Below are 13213 nucleotides of genomic sequence, written 5' to 3'. Positions count from 1 at the left end.
AAGACCTCTTAGTCCCTGAAGAGACCTGTATCCACCAAGAATGTTATTTTGGCTTCTTGAACACTTCTGTGGGAGGAAGGGGTGATTATCATGGGCTGTGCCCTGACCCTGTGCTCATACAAGACCACTTGAATGCATTGTCATTTACCCCCCAACACCATAAGATAGGCACTAAGTATTCCCATTTTATAGATGAGGAAACTAGGTCTCAGACACTAGGTTACTTTCCCAAGCTAGAGCTGGGACCCACAACAATTGTTTTCTACCTCCCAAACCAAACTCCATCCAGTAGCATTACGAAACAGTCACATTCACTCATTTGTTACTTTACAAAATACGCTGAAGTGCGTTCTGCATTTCGCATTCATGCCAGTCTTCTGAGATGGTTTGGAACCCCTCCATTTCACAGGTGAGGATGCTGGAGCTCAGCAAGTTTAAGTACATCACTCAAGAGGCCATGGAGCCAAGTCCATCCATGGGCAGAGATGAAACACCCTCCAGGGAAAGAGTTCCAAGCTTAGGAGAATGAAAGGTAGGAGCCCCCACCCCCACCCCGCCCCAACCTCATCTTGGCAGCCCCAATCCCTGGAGAGAGAAAAGGCAAGAGAAATTCCAACCCCTGCAGAGTTCATGCTCTTAAACACTTATAAAAGCTTTAAGATCCAGACAAAATCCAGACCTAAGTGCAAAGGTTACCGGAGTTGGGATTTTATTGCCAGATGTAAATCCATCTTCTCTAAGACCTGCTCCAGGTCCCTTGTGCCTCACTTGAAATATTTCATGTACGCTGAATGGATTTGTTGGCTCCCTGTTGCCTTCGTAAATTATGAAGTCCAAGTTTCTTAGGGCCTGGATCCAGCAGGGGTGGCTCTAACTGCCCCGTTCCAAGAACTGAATGGAGGACAACTTTGGTTCTTTTGTGGGGTTGTCCTGATTTACTCTTTGATCCACCATTTTGGATTGAAGAGGGGAGCAGTACCACTTGGCTCACAATAAGTATCTCCCCAACCCAGAGCTGATTGGTCCAGCCACAAAGATACTGGACCAGAAGTGGAATGGACCAATTAGATTCTCACTCTCCCTTTCTCTCATGTAAGAATATGACACTTATTAAAAGGGACATAGGGGGATTCCTGGGTGGCACAGCGGTTTAGCGCCTGCCTTTGGCCCAGGGCGCAATCCTAGAGACCAGGGATCGAGTCCCACGTCGGGCTCCCGGTGCATGGAGCCTGCTTCTCCCTCTGCCTGTGTCTCTGCCTCTCTCTCTCTCTCTGTGTGTGACTATCATAAATAAAATTAAAAGAAAAAAAGATAACACAGATTTAAAAAAAAAGGGACATAGTTGTTGGAGGCCGAGACTCCTTAATGGTAGCCCCCTGGGGAGAAATCCCCCCAAGTTCTCTTGCTTTTAATCTATGAATATGGCTCCCCGAGTTTGGATGTCTAACCCACCCTTACATTCTACCATCTTTTTACCTTTTTATCCCACCTAACAGGGGCCATCTGTTGCAGCAACTGAAAGAATTTTGACTAATAACGTGTGAACCCATCCACTCTCAAGACAGAGACACATCATCTTCAGCCTTTTCATCACCCATGACCTACTTTTCTTTTTTTTCCTTTTTTTTCTGACCTACTTTTCTGTATTTCTCCCCAAAACTCAGCAACTTCACCTACTTTCCTTTGGGGTCCCCATGGAGTGGTACAGCTGGGTGCGTAAGGCAGAGACTCTGAGAGTACATGCCTGGGCAAGAGTTAGCATTCTACGGGATTCTACATCTCATTGGCATCATTATGCATGATACCGCTAGAACCCAGAGTCACCAATCATGGACTCAGTGGGAGCCAGCCTCCTTCTCAGTCTCACCTTCTCAGCCCACCTTCTCTAGCCTCATTCCATTCATCCCTTCCCGTCCATCCTACTATAATGATCCCCAAACAGCTCCCTCCATGGCTCCGCATATGCCACTGCCTCTCTTAACCTGGAACACCTCCTCCCTCCTTCATTAAAACCCCAGCTTGTCTGTCAGAACCAGATTATTTCCTGATCTTCTGCACACAGCTATAAGGCACAATTGGCTACGATTAGTTACCCCCATTGCCCATTACGCTTATTCTCCCTCATTGCACTTAACATGTTGTATTATTATTATCTGATTTATTTCATGTCTGTGCCCCCCTCCTTGGACTACTTGTTATTTAAATACCTCCTCCTTCACTGGACTAATGCCGCCAAATTAGCTCTCGTGTGCCCCTGCGTAAAGCAGACTTTGGAGTTTGTTTCTTTTTATTTATTTATTTATTTATTTTTTTTTGAAGTCCTTCCTAAAGAGATGCAGCCTCCTGGGAGAAAAGTCTACAAAGATCAAGTTCTCAAATGTTGAGGCAGAATGTATCACAAATGCTGCCCCTGTGAGTGTGCGTGGCCCTACACAGAACTGAAACAGAAAGTGTACAGTTGGGGGAGGGGGCAGGTGAGTGAGCAGGAGACAGTGAGCTGTGTAAGTGGGAAACATAGAAGAAAAGAAGGCCAATCTCAGCAGATGCTCCTTTTGCTGTTAGCCGGCTCTGTGCATGCACAGATCTTTTTAGAACACGGTCCTCCATCAAGGATGCTCATCAAAACATCCTCTGGATATTCGGAGAAAAAAGTGCTGAGCACGTCCACACTGAGAAATAGTACCCAGGTGTCATAAAAGGAGGAATATCTGTGTGCCGATTGGAAAGATGTGCAGTGGATCGTTAAGCGAACACAGCGAAGCTCATTGTCTATGACATACCTAACAGTTCTGGGCGGTTACAATGTTCCAGGGTTTCCATAAAAATTTATTAGATCATCAGAAGAAGCTTGTGTGGTAGGTTTCTTATCCCCATTTTACTGATGGGGAAATTGGAACACAGAGACTAAGAACTTGTTCAGGATGACATGCTGGTGAAGGGTGGAGCCACTCTGCAGGCGGCCTATATATCATGTTATGCTACATAGGCTGCTAACACCCAGGCTCTCAACCACCGTGCTATATTATCATTAATTATGTGTGTGTGTATGAGAGAGAGAGAGAGAGAGAGAGAGAGAAAGAGAGAGGGAGAGAAACTTTATATATAGCTTATGCTTATATGGCTTGTATTAACATAGAACATTTCTGGAAGGCAGCCAAGAAACTCTTAGGAGTCCACGCCTCTGGAGAGTGGGAATGAAATAATCAGATGACTTATGTGTCTCTTGTACCCCCACGACACTGTCTTAGGAATTCATTCAGCTGTAAGTAATAGAAAACTCAATTAACAGAGACCTAAACAAAACCAGTTTACTTGTCTGACATAACTAGAAGTCCAGAGCTAGTGGTTTATTGGCTCCCTGATACCAGGGCTACTTTTGAGGAATTATCTTGGCTTCATGCTCATGGAAACTCCTCTTCCTTACTTTATTTATTTTATTTATTTACTTACTTACATACTTACATCTTCATTGAACATTTCTATATTTTACCTACGTCCCTTGAACATTGTCCATCTTCTGCTCTAGAATGTCAGTTCCATGAGGATGGGGATATTGTTTGGTTTACAGCTGTATCTCGGCACCTTAGAATCCTACCTGATACAGAGTAAATACTCAATAAACATGTGTTCAACCGAGGAATGAATGAATATTGCTGCCTCAATCATCACGTCCATATTCACTGACTCAAAAGATGGAGTGGAGGGCACCACTGCCTCTGACCTCTTTTATCAGGAAAATAAATGCTTTACCAGAATCCTCCATGCAGATTTCCTCTAAACCTTATTACCCAGAACTGGTTTACATGGCACCCTCCTCTCCCCCGGCAAAAGATGCTAGGAAGCCAGGAACGAGTGGCCATGACTCCAGAAGGCCACCCCAGACCACATCAGAATGTGCTTAGCCAGGAAGAAACAGTGAGTGGGCATCAGTTAGACAATCAATCATTTCACCCACAGGTAGTTTGGCTTTTTCCCAGGTGCATGTTCTATTTTTATTGTATATTTTTTCTTGAATTCAAATGTCCAGGCCCCACTATCGGCTTGGTCAGAATCTCAGGGGGTGAGGCTGGACACGTGTAACTGGACATGTGCCCAAGATATTTTGATGTACCATCCATGATTTTAAAAAAAAGTTCTCTCCAGAGAGTCTTTTAAGGTAGCAGGGAGATTTTAGAGTCCTTGAAAAGGAAGAATGACCTGATTCCCATAAAGATGTAAGCCCAAGAGTCCTTTATAGATCACTGAGCTCAAGCTCTCCATTTTTCAGATGAGTAAATTTAGGCTCCCGGAAGCAGAAAGACTTGTTCAGCGCCTCCTAGGCAGTCAGTGGCAGATCCAGGCTAGGTTCCAGCATTGTCTCTCAAACCAGTGTCTTGCTCTCTTCAGCTCTTGGCTATCTTATTCTCCATCATCAGGTGTTTAAAGCCAGGGGCAGGACCCTCCCATTACTTGCATTTAACTTTTTACAGAGAAACAGTCAAATATCAATTTTGCCTTTCCCTGTTAACTGTGTAATCTAGAGTAATAAATTAGTCCCAAAGCAAAAAGATGTCCTTAATCCCCATGCTGCTTTTCCATATCCCTGTGGTGTTTGTAATGTAAAAGGAGTTTTAGTGGTTCACATCCACTCTCAGCCTTCCCCTTTATATATGTATAAATTTATATCTCATAATTATAGTTGCAGGTTTCCCCTCTGCTCTTCCCTTGCCCTTGAGCTGGAGAGTGGTACAGGAAGTGGTTTACATTCTCCGGTCTACACTGACAGTATAATCCTGCTCGTGTATCTCATGCTGCCTCTGTCAAGTCCATTTTCTCTCCAATACAAGATAGACACTGTGTCTGATGCCCTCATCTCCACAGACTCAGACCAGTGTGTGCCTGGAGCAAACCAAGGCACCCCTCTGAAAGATCTTAGGAGTCAGCTTTGGGACAGTTTCAGAAATGCAGGCGAGGAGACCCACACCAAGGTCCTGTGGATGGATTTATTATTGTTGATCGGGTGTGTCATACTCAGCATCATGCCTGTGTGATTGCTGTGAACATTGCAAACCTTTCATTCTGAGCTCGTGGCTAGAGCAAACCCGAACCACCAGAAAGCAGAAGCTTGTGCATAGCTTTAAAAGTGCCAGAGGAAATCCAATCACAAAACCAAAATGAAAGAGCAAGGAAGGTGTCCCCATCCCAGAGATGGGAAGACCTGTGGGGCTACACCTCCCAAAGCCTGTATGGAACTCCAAGGACAGACTTTATGCTTTCTTGCCGAAGGTGCTGGGGCCCATAAGTGGACTACACAGAAATTCAAAGACCCAGTGGTACCCAGGTTGTCTCAAATGCTAATCAGCTACATTACCTGAGCCAATGGCTTAATCCCTCTGAAACCCAGTTGCTCATCTGTGGAAAGAGGGTACGGAAATGTACCTACTCAACCCCCAGTATGGCTGGGAAAATGAAAGAGAGCAAGTTATGAATGTATAATACGTTAGTCAGTAATGTGGGTAGGTTTGAAGCAACTGAGTCACTTATGTCCTAAAGCTCCAGCCCAGCTGTATTCCATCCCAGCTCCATCAACCAATATTTATGGGATGTTATTTTCCCAGTCGTTCAGATGTTATATATGGCCCTAGTCATCAGTCAAAGGCAAATGTGAAAAGTACCAGCTGAGAATTCTAGGTTTTAGTGTCCAAGAGACCAAAACATCTACCTGGCTGCCCTGATTTTTTTTTTTTTCATTTCTATGCAGATAACATGGTATTGTGTAGACATCTAAGGGTAAGAGGAGACAAGAACCAAAAGAGCTTGGATCAACTACATGTTAGGTGAGGTGGTTATTTCTTGAAATTGCATAGTGATAATTAAGCTCCTAGTGTGAGATATGTTGTTCACCCACGACTTTGCAGCCAGCAACCTGAGCCCAAATGCCAGATTTTTAGTACCAGGCCTCTGACACCAGACCAGATAAGCTCTCCTAGGCTCCAGCTTCTGTAAAATGAAACAAATAATATCTAATCTCAGGTATAGCTACACTGTAAACCACACGGGGTCAGAGATTTTCATTGCCTTGCTGACCACTAAATCCACGTTTATCTAGTGATACCTGATTTTGGGATGTCTTGAGAATATTTACCTCCTTAGAATGTAGCCTGCATGAGGGCAGGAAAGATTTTTGCTCAGTACCCAAACTTTTTCTCCTAGAACCATGCTCAGCATTTAGTAGCCACTCAATAGGTGTCTGTTGAATGAATGCCATGGGTCGTTCTTCCTAGATAGAATAGGAAGTGTGACTTGAATAGAAGCACCAGCACTCTTGGATTTTCTTCTCTCTTCACTGGCACCTCGTACTCTGTGTGTGTGCAGAAGATATCCGACTATTTATAGTATGTAAGGACTGTGGACTAACCCGGGTCGGGGGGGGGCAGGATTGCTTAGAAACCACCAGAGTCTGTCAATAACAACCCATGTAATGGGGTTGTTACAAATAGCTTCCACCCCAAAATAACAGAATCATCTCAGCTGCCTGTGAAACCCTTCCTGCAGACCGAATTTCAACAGAACATTGCAATAGAGAATATTCACTGCGAAATTCCACAACTTTTGTCACTATGAAAAATGTCATGGAAAGAGATTTTTCTTCTAAAACAGCAACATGCAAAAGTAATCAGCACTGGAAGACTCAAGGATGGATGAAGAAAACAAGAGGAACAGATCCAATAGCTCTGGCTTTATGAATAACCATTCCACCACCCCACTCATTTGTAAGACCCTCATGAGATCTTTTTTTACGGCAGGTTATGAATCATCTTCATGATATCTTTAAATGGATGATCAATACTATATTTTCCCATAAAATGTTTGGTTTGAAATCCGATTTTAAGTGCATTAGAGTTTTTGTGCACCGAATCGGTGAATGCCATAATAAATTGTCATCAAATATGAAAGAAATATAGCATAGATTAATTGCCGTATTTATTTATGAGTCTATAAAATACCTTGTGAAAGTCCTGGCACATTTTTGGGATACCAATTTGAACCTTCAAGAAAGTTAAAAGCATTCAAAGAGACTGCAAGGAGATTTATTATCGGAATGTTTTTAATTGCAGACCCAAGCAGACACGCAGGTATTAGAATGGCTATGCCCTTAATGGGCATGTCTCATGTGTTTCTCTCTCTTCTTTTTTTCCCTTTAAAAATGATATACTTCCCATATTTTTATTGATTTGTGAAGATTTGCCGTAAATTATCGTGGCCAGCACGTGACATCACAAATGGTCCCAGCTTCCCTAAAGTAGTGGGCCCCAGGTGGCACAAAAAAGAAGGCTCCCAGCCAGTTCTAATGCTTGGCTTGAAAAGTAGGTGAAACCACAGTGAAAGAGAAAACTGAGGAATGTCCCTAAGAGGACAAATGTGTATATAGCTTGAAGCTGCACATATTTTAATTGAAGTCTCAAAGTCGACAGCAATGCAATACTTTAGGGGAAAGAGTAACAAAGTATCGTCCTTTTAAACTGCCAGTTGAGGATGTTGGAGTCAGAGAGCTAGATGCAAAACTCCACAGTTCCTGGCGGTCCTCAGGGCCAGGATCTTGGCAGCTAGCTGCCTTTCCCATTTGCCCAGGCCATGAGACTATTCCCTAACTGTCCACTCAAGACCACCCCTAGGTCCTGTCACAAAGGGGAATAGGACATGGCATCTTATCCCAGTGGATCCTTGCATACTGTCCTTTTTTTCTTATACGCATTTCTTTCCCGTAGACTTTGTCTTCAAAAGCTGTTCCCTGGTTTTCAAATCCATACATCTGTTGTTTACGTTCCATTTTGATTCTGTGAAAACACGAGATGCCTTAAGCTTATCATTAGAAAGATGTTACCCTCTGTAGGATAAAAATAATCAAGACTTTTCTGTATACGAAAACTGCTTTGCAAGCAAGAACTTAATGCACTAAACCCCCTGTCCACTGACGCAAAAACAAAGCTTAAAAAAAATATCTTGTCCTCACAATAGTCACTAACTACTAAATTCCATTGCTTTTTTTTTTTTTTTTTTTAAATCAGCAGAGATATAGAGCCTTAAACTTAGCTGGATTTTTTACATGTTTTTTTTTTTTCTGGTTCTTGTTGCTATTTTTAATTTTTTGGATACTTATCAGCCACAGCTGGTTCTGCTTGCTGTTTTATATTTTAATGGATGATCCACATCAAATTGCTAAAACCCCCAAATTATTATGTAAGTGCTCTCATAATACAGGCTAATAGAAAAGCATGTCGTAGAGATCTGAAATTTGTGTGCTTCCAGTGGCACCTCTTTAGACATTTTCTCTCCTAAATTACCCTGTGTCATCGCAAGGCACTACATGTAAATTATCAGAGTCCAGTTGGAGTTCACCCCATCTCCTTGCTGTGCCCGGCTTAACTTGTGTTTCAAACAGGGCCTTGTGGAAAGACCCAAAGTCAGGGAGTCCAGGCTTTGGACCAGTCCCTCCTCTGTCATCTACTGGGTTATGCGATCTTGGACTTCTCACCTCTCCAACTTCCCTGTCCTAAGCCTTAGAACAGATAAAGTGGAGGTGTTTAAGATAGCTCTCCAAGCACACTAGGAATGCAAAGGAATTTTATTATCGACAAGCTATGATTTCTAATTCTAAGCTCAGGTTTGTACCTGGTTTGCTGACACATCAAGACCTCTATATTAGGTCTTACTGTTTTACTTTATTCAGAAATCCATTCTTTCTATTTGCCACCTTCCTGACAAATGACATCAATACCCTCACCTGGGAATGATTGCCTTTTTATTTTTTGCTTCTGATGCTAAGGTTGCTGTTGACAATATGTACTCAGGCAAGGCAGGGATTCGCTGCCTTTCACATCAGATGCCATGCACACCACTTCCGTCAGAACAATTAGTGTTCATTTCGGCTTTACTCAGGGAGACCTGCGGTGACTGATCAGTATAAATTATAGATGCATCTGTCCAGATGCACTTGTCCATTCATGCATAGATTTGAGGAAATTTTATTCTTCTCAGTTCAAAAACAGCCACTAAAAAAAAAAAAAATCCATACTTAAAAAATAGAATTTAGCACATTGTCATCTATGTTGCTATGCCCATAGATTCACACATTCTCTCTGTGATTTGAGGCATTTGAACTTGATTTGGGGCATTTCTGGGTTGTTATTCACCTCCCCTCCCACACACACACACACTCCCTGTAAAATCTGCTGTCTTTATAAAACATCAGGAAATGATGGATATTTAACCTGGAATAATACAATATGATTCTTTTGTGTGTGTGCTGGATTCAAGTTTATTGCCAAAGATGTATCCCTATTCCTCCCCCTTTTTTAAAGTTTTTATTTGAATTCGAGTTAGCTAACATACAGTGTTATATACAATATTAGTTTTAGGTGTATGTACAATATAGAGATTCAACACTTGCATATATCACCTTGTGCTCGTGATGACAAGTGCACTCCTTCATCCCCATCACCTATTCCCCCATCCCCCCCCCACCTCTCCCCTGGTACCCACCAGTTTGTTCTTTACAATTAAGAGTCTGTTTCTTGCTCAAAGGTACATCCTTTACCCTGCCTGCTTAAGACCATCAGTGAATTTAAAGCAAGGCAACATGAACTTCAAATAAACAACATGGATGAGTACTCTCCATAATCCAAATAGGCCTTTGACTATTTACTTTATTCATATTTGTTTTAATGAGCAGCTAGAGGAAATTTCAGGGCATGTTGCATAATACAACAAAAGGATCTGTACCATTTGTATAAAACACTTTGCGCGGAATGACTCTCAAACATAACTGGAAAGATCTGCATTTCATAAGTTTGTCTACTTGCTTCAGTAAAATTCTATGTGGACACACACACACACAATTGGGCATTTTTCCCAAAACTAAATTAGTCAGTGCTAAACAAAGCAATGAAAAGCCAGAGCCTTCAGCTGCCAAATGAGTGCCTATCCACAGTCACGAGGATGAGAACGGATTCCGTGGCTGCTTCCCTGAATCAACCTTTTCCAAGAAAGACTTCTTTTTTACCTGAGGTCTCTGCCAGACAAAGGTTCATACCGGTTTAACCCACTGGCTCTGTTTTGTTATGAGGCTCTGAAAATAATGGGAAGAGGACACACTTCATAAGAATTGCTTTTAGGGAACCCCACTTAATGCTCCAAGGGGTCACAATCAAACCCCAGGGGCACCAGGTAGGTTTGCTGTGGGTCTAGCAACTCCCTGAGAAAGAAATAAGAAACCAAAGTCTCCCACGCCTGCAAGTGGCAGCTTTCCTCCCTAAGACACTCAGATACTATAAAGTAACTTTGAAGACAACAGAAAGGTGCCTTCACATAAAACCTGCTCTTTTGTTTGTTTTTCTTTTCCACATAAGAAGAAAAACACCCAGGAACCTTCATAGCCCTACATTCCAATTTCCTTCACCGCTGCATTTCCTCTCTCTCTCTTTTTTTTCCTCTTGAAAAATCTTGTTGCCTTTTCTCTAATCCTAGAGAGCAAAGACAAGAGGTAGGCCTGGAGGGCCTGCACACAGCATTGATACCGCAGAGGTCTTATAAATCAGCGAAAAATCAATACATTCTATATGGTAGCTTCTCCTTTGCAACCGGATCGCCAGGGGACAGAACTAATGCTTTTTCTTCACCACTATCCCATTTTTCTGTCATAAAAAAAAAAAAAAAAATCTGCTTGGGAACGAATGGGCAATCAAAGTTGCTGAGTAAGTATTTCAACTACCTAATTTTATTACTTTACAATTGACATACTTTCCCTCTGGAAATGTTTGCAATTAATTAATTAGCAGTAATCTTCCCCAAGGGACTAATTTAATGAATTCTCTCCAATTCTTACTTAAAAAAAAAAAAAAAAAGCTTAGATATACCCAAGCTGCAAATGTGTGGAGAGCTCCAAAGTGCATTTCGAAAAATCAAGGGATCTATCTACTACGGGGACTTTTTATCACTAAATCAATCCAGCGATAACTGTAATTCTTTTTCTAACTGGGAGTTTCCCCGGGTTGAACGCAAGGTTTCTCCAAGGTAACGATACTCAGCAGCAGCAGCAGCCAGGAAACCTCCCTGGGTCCCTCAGTATTTAGAATGAAGGCGGTCCTCGTATCAGTAATCGTGTGCGGTTTGCGGCGTCTGTAGGGCCTGGCTCCTTCTGCACAGTGTGTACTGGGGGGGGGGGGGGGCGGGGGAGGAACCACTGTGCTTCCTTCCAAGGGGCAGCCGGCTCCGGGCCTAGGGTTCCCTCTGCGAGGTTCCAGGGGGAAACTCCAGGGATGGGGCCAGGGCCCTGGACCGTGCCTCGTTGCTGGGCTTCCTCCTCGCCTCGCAAGAACGCAGGGCCGAGACCCGGGCCTCACTTCTGGGCCACGCGCTCTGCGTTCACACTTAAAAGGCGACTGGGCCCTTGAGCCAAGGGTTCCTCCGGGAAGGTGCAGCGAGGGCCTGGCAGTGCGTTTTGTGAACTGTACAGTGCCCTGACCCTGTGCGTGAGAGGCGAGACCCTCGGAGGTTTCCGGCCGTCGTTCCACGCGGATACCGACAGCATCCCCCGAAGACCTCCCCCTGCTGGACTGGACGCCCCGCCCCCGCCCCGACCCCACGTCGCGGCCCGGCGGCCCTGGATGGGCAGGCTCGGGCCTGGGGACTGAGCCTTCGGGTGCGCTGACTGTGCCGCGCGCACACGAGCCCGGCCTTGGAGGACGCGGCCCCTCCCGGCCCACGCGAGCCCCTCCGCGCGCCAGCGCCCCTGGGGGGACCCCGGGGACGGAGGGGGGCGGTCAGATGGCCCGGCCCAGCCCGGCGGCGTCGCGGCGGAGCGCGGGGCACGGGCCGCGGTCCCCGCGCGCTGAACCGCGGCTCGCCAGCGCCACCCCCAGCGGAGCGCGGCGGCTGCAGCTCGGTGCCGGCGCCTCGCCTCGCCGTGGCTCCCCCGCTCCCGCGTGGACGCGGCGGCCGGTGCGCGGGGGCAGCCACGCCTCGCCTCGGGAGGACATGCCTAGGGGCGTCCCCGGCCGCCCGCCGAGGGCCGGGCCAGACCGAGCGCGCTGCGCTGCCCGGCGGGTTCCGAGGGGAGCTGAACCTTGGCCTCGAGGGGGCGCTACCCGGCCTGTCCCAGCGCCCGAAGGCGGCGGAGACGCCCCGGGGTCGAGACCCTGGCCAAGGCCGGGGCGCGGGCAGCCTGGGCCCAGCTAGAGGCCTGGGGGCGCGGGGGCGGAGAGCCAGATTCCGGGGGACAAAGACGGGCGGGCCAGGGGACCCGCCGACGCTGCCAGCCGCGGCCCCAACGAGCGCGGGGCCTGTGGCGGGAACAAACTTTCCGGCGGCGGAGGGGCGGGGGAGCCGGGCCGGAGGCTTCTCCCTGGAGCCGCCGCGCTCCTCCACCTGCCAGTGTTCAGCCTCCGCCCAGCCTGCGCCCACCCGGCTCCCTCCCCTCCCCCGCGCCTGTTCGCTTCGACTCCTCAACTCGCTCCTCTCCCCTCCTCCTCCTCCCTCTTGCCTTTCTCCCCCACTTTTCTCCTCTTTTTCCTCCCATCTCTCCTTTTGTATTCTCCCCCCCGCCCCCCCCGCGGCCCTGCTCGCTTCTCTCCTCCTCCGGGCCGCAGGGGAGGAGGTAAACGAGCTGCGCCCGGGGCCTGCGCGGCGCAGAGGAAGGCGTTTCTCCTACTTCTCCCGGGTAATTTGGAGAGGTTGTATGTGCGCGCGCGCGCGTGAGCTTAAGGCGAAAAGGGGTAGGATCCGGCGCCCAGCAGAGAGGGTCGGGGTCTTTGACGTTCCTCGCCAGCTGCATAAACCTCCCGGAACAAGTCTGGGTGCGGGTGAGAGTGCGCGCGCGCGCACGGGCTGGCTGCGCTTGGCACGCTTGGTGGCCCGGGGCCCCGGGGCCCGGGGGCCCGCCTGGCGGCCCGGGATTACCGTGACGTCACACCGAGCCTCTGGCCACCTTGGGCTGGGACACCTCCGGAGCCGCACAGCCCCGCGCCGCGCCGCACCTTGCCTCGCCACCGCGCGACTTTGGGAACCCGCGTCCTCTCCCTTTCCTTGCCCATCCATGGGCCCTTCTGTCTTCCGGACCACGCGGGCCGGAGGGGCGCCTTCTGGAGCGCAGGGCTCGGCAGCGGGACTGCCCCCGGCTCTGCCTCCAGCCGCGCCGAGCGGGCGGAGGACCCCGCGCGGGGCACCCGCAGCGGCG

Source organism: Vulpes lagopus, chromosome 8 (assembly GCF_018345385.1).
Source record: "Vulpes lagopus strain Blue_001 chromosome 8, ASM1834538v1, whole genome shotgun sequence".
In the NCBI taxonomy this organism is placed as follows: domain Eukaryota; kingdom Metazoa; phylum Chordata; class Mammalia; order Carnivora; family Canidae; genus Vulpes; species Vulpes lagopus.
The sequence above is the reverse complement of the archived record's forward strand: the minus strand, read 5'-3'. Positions refer to the sequence as shown.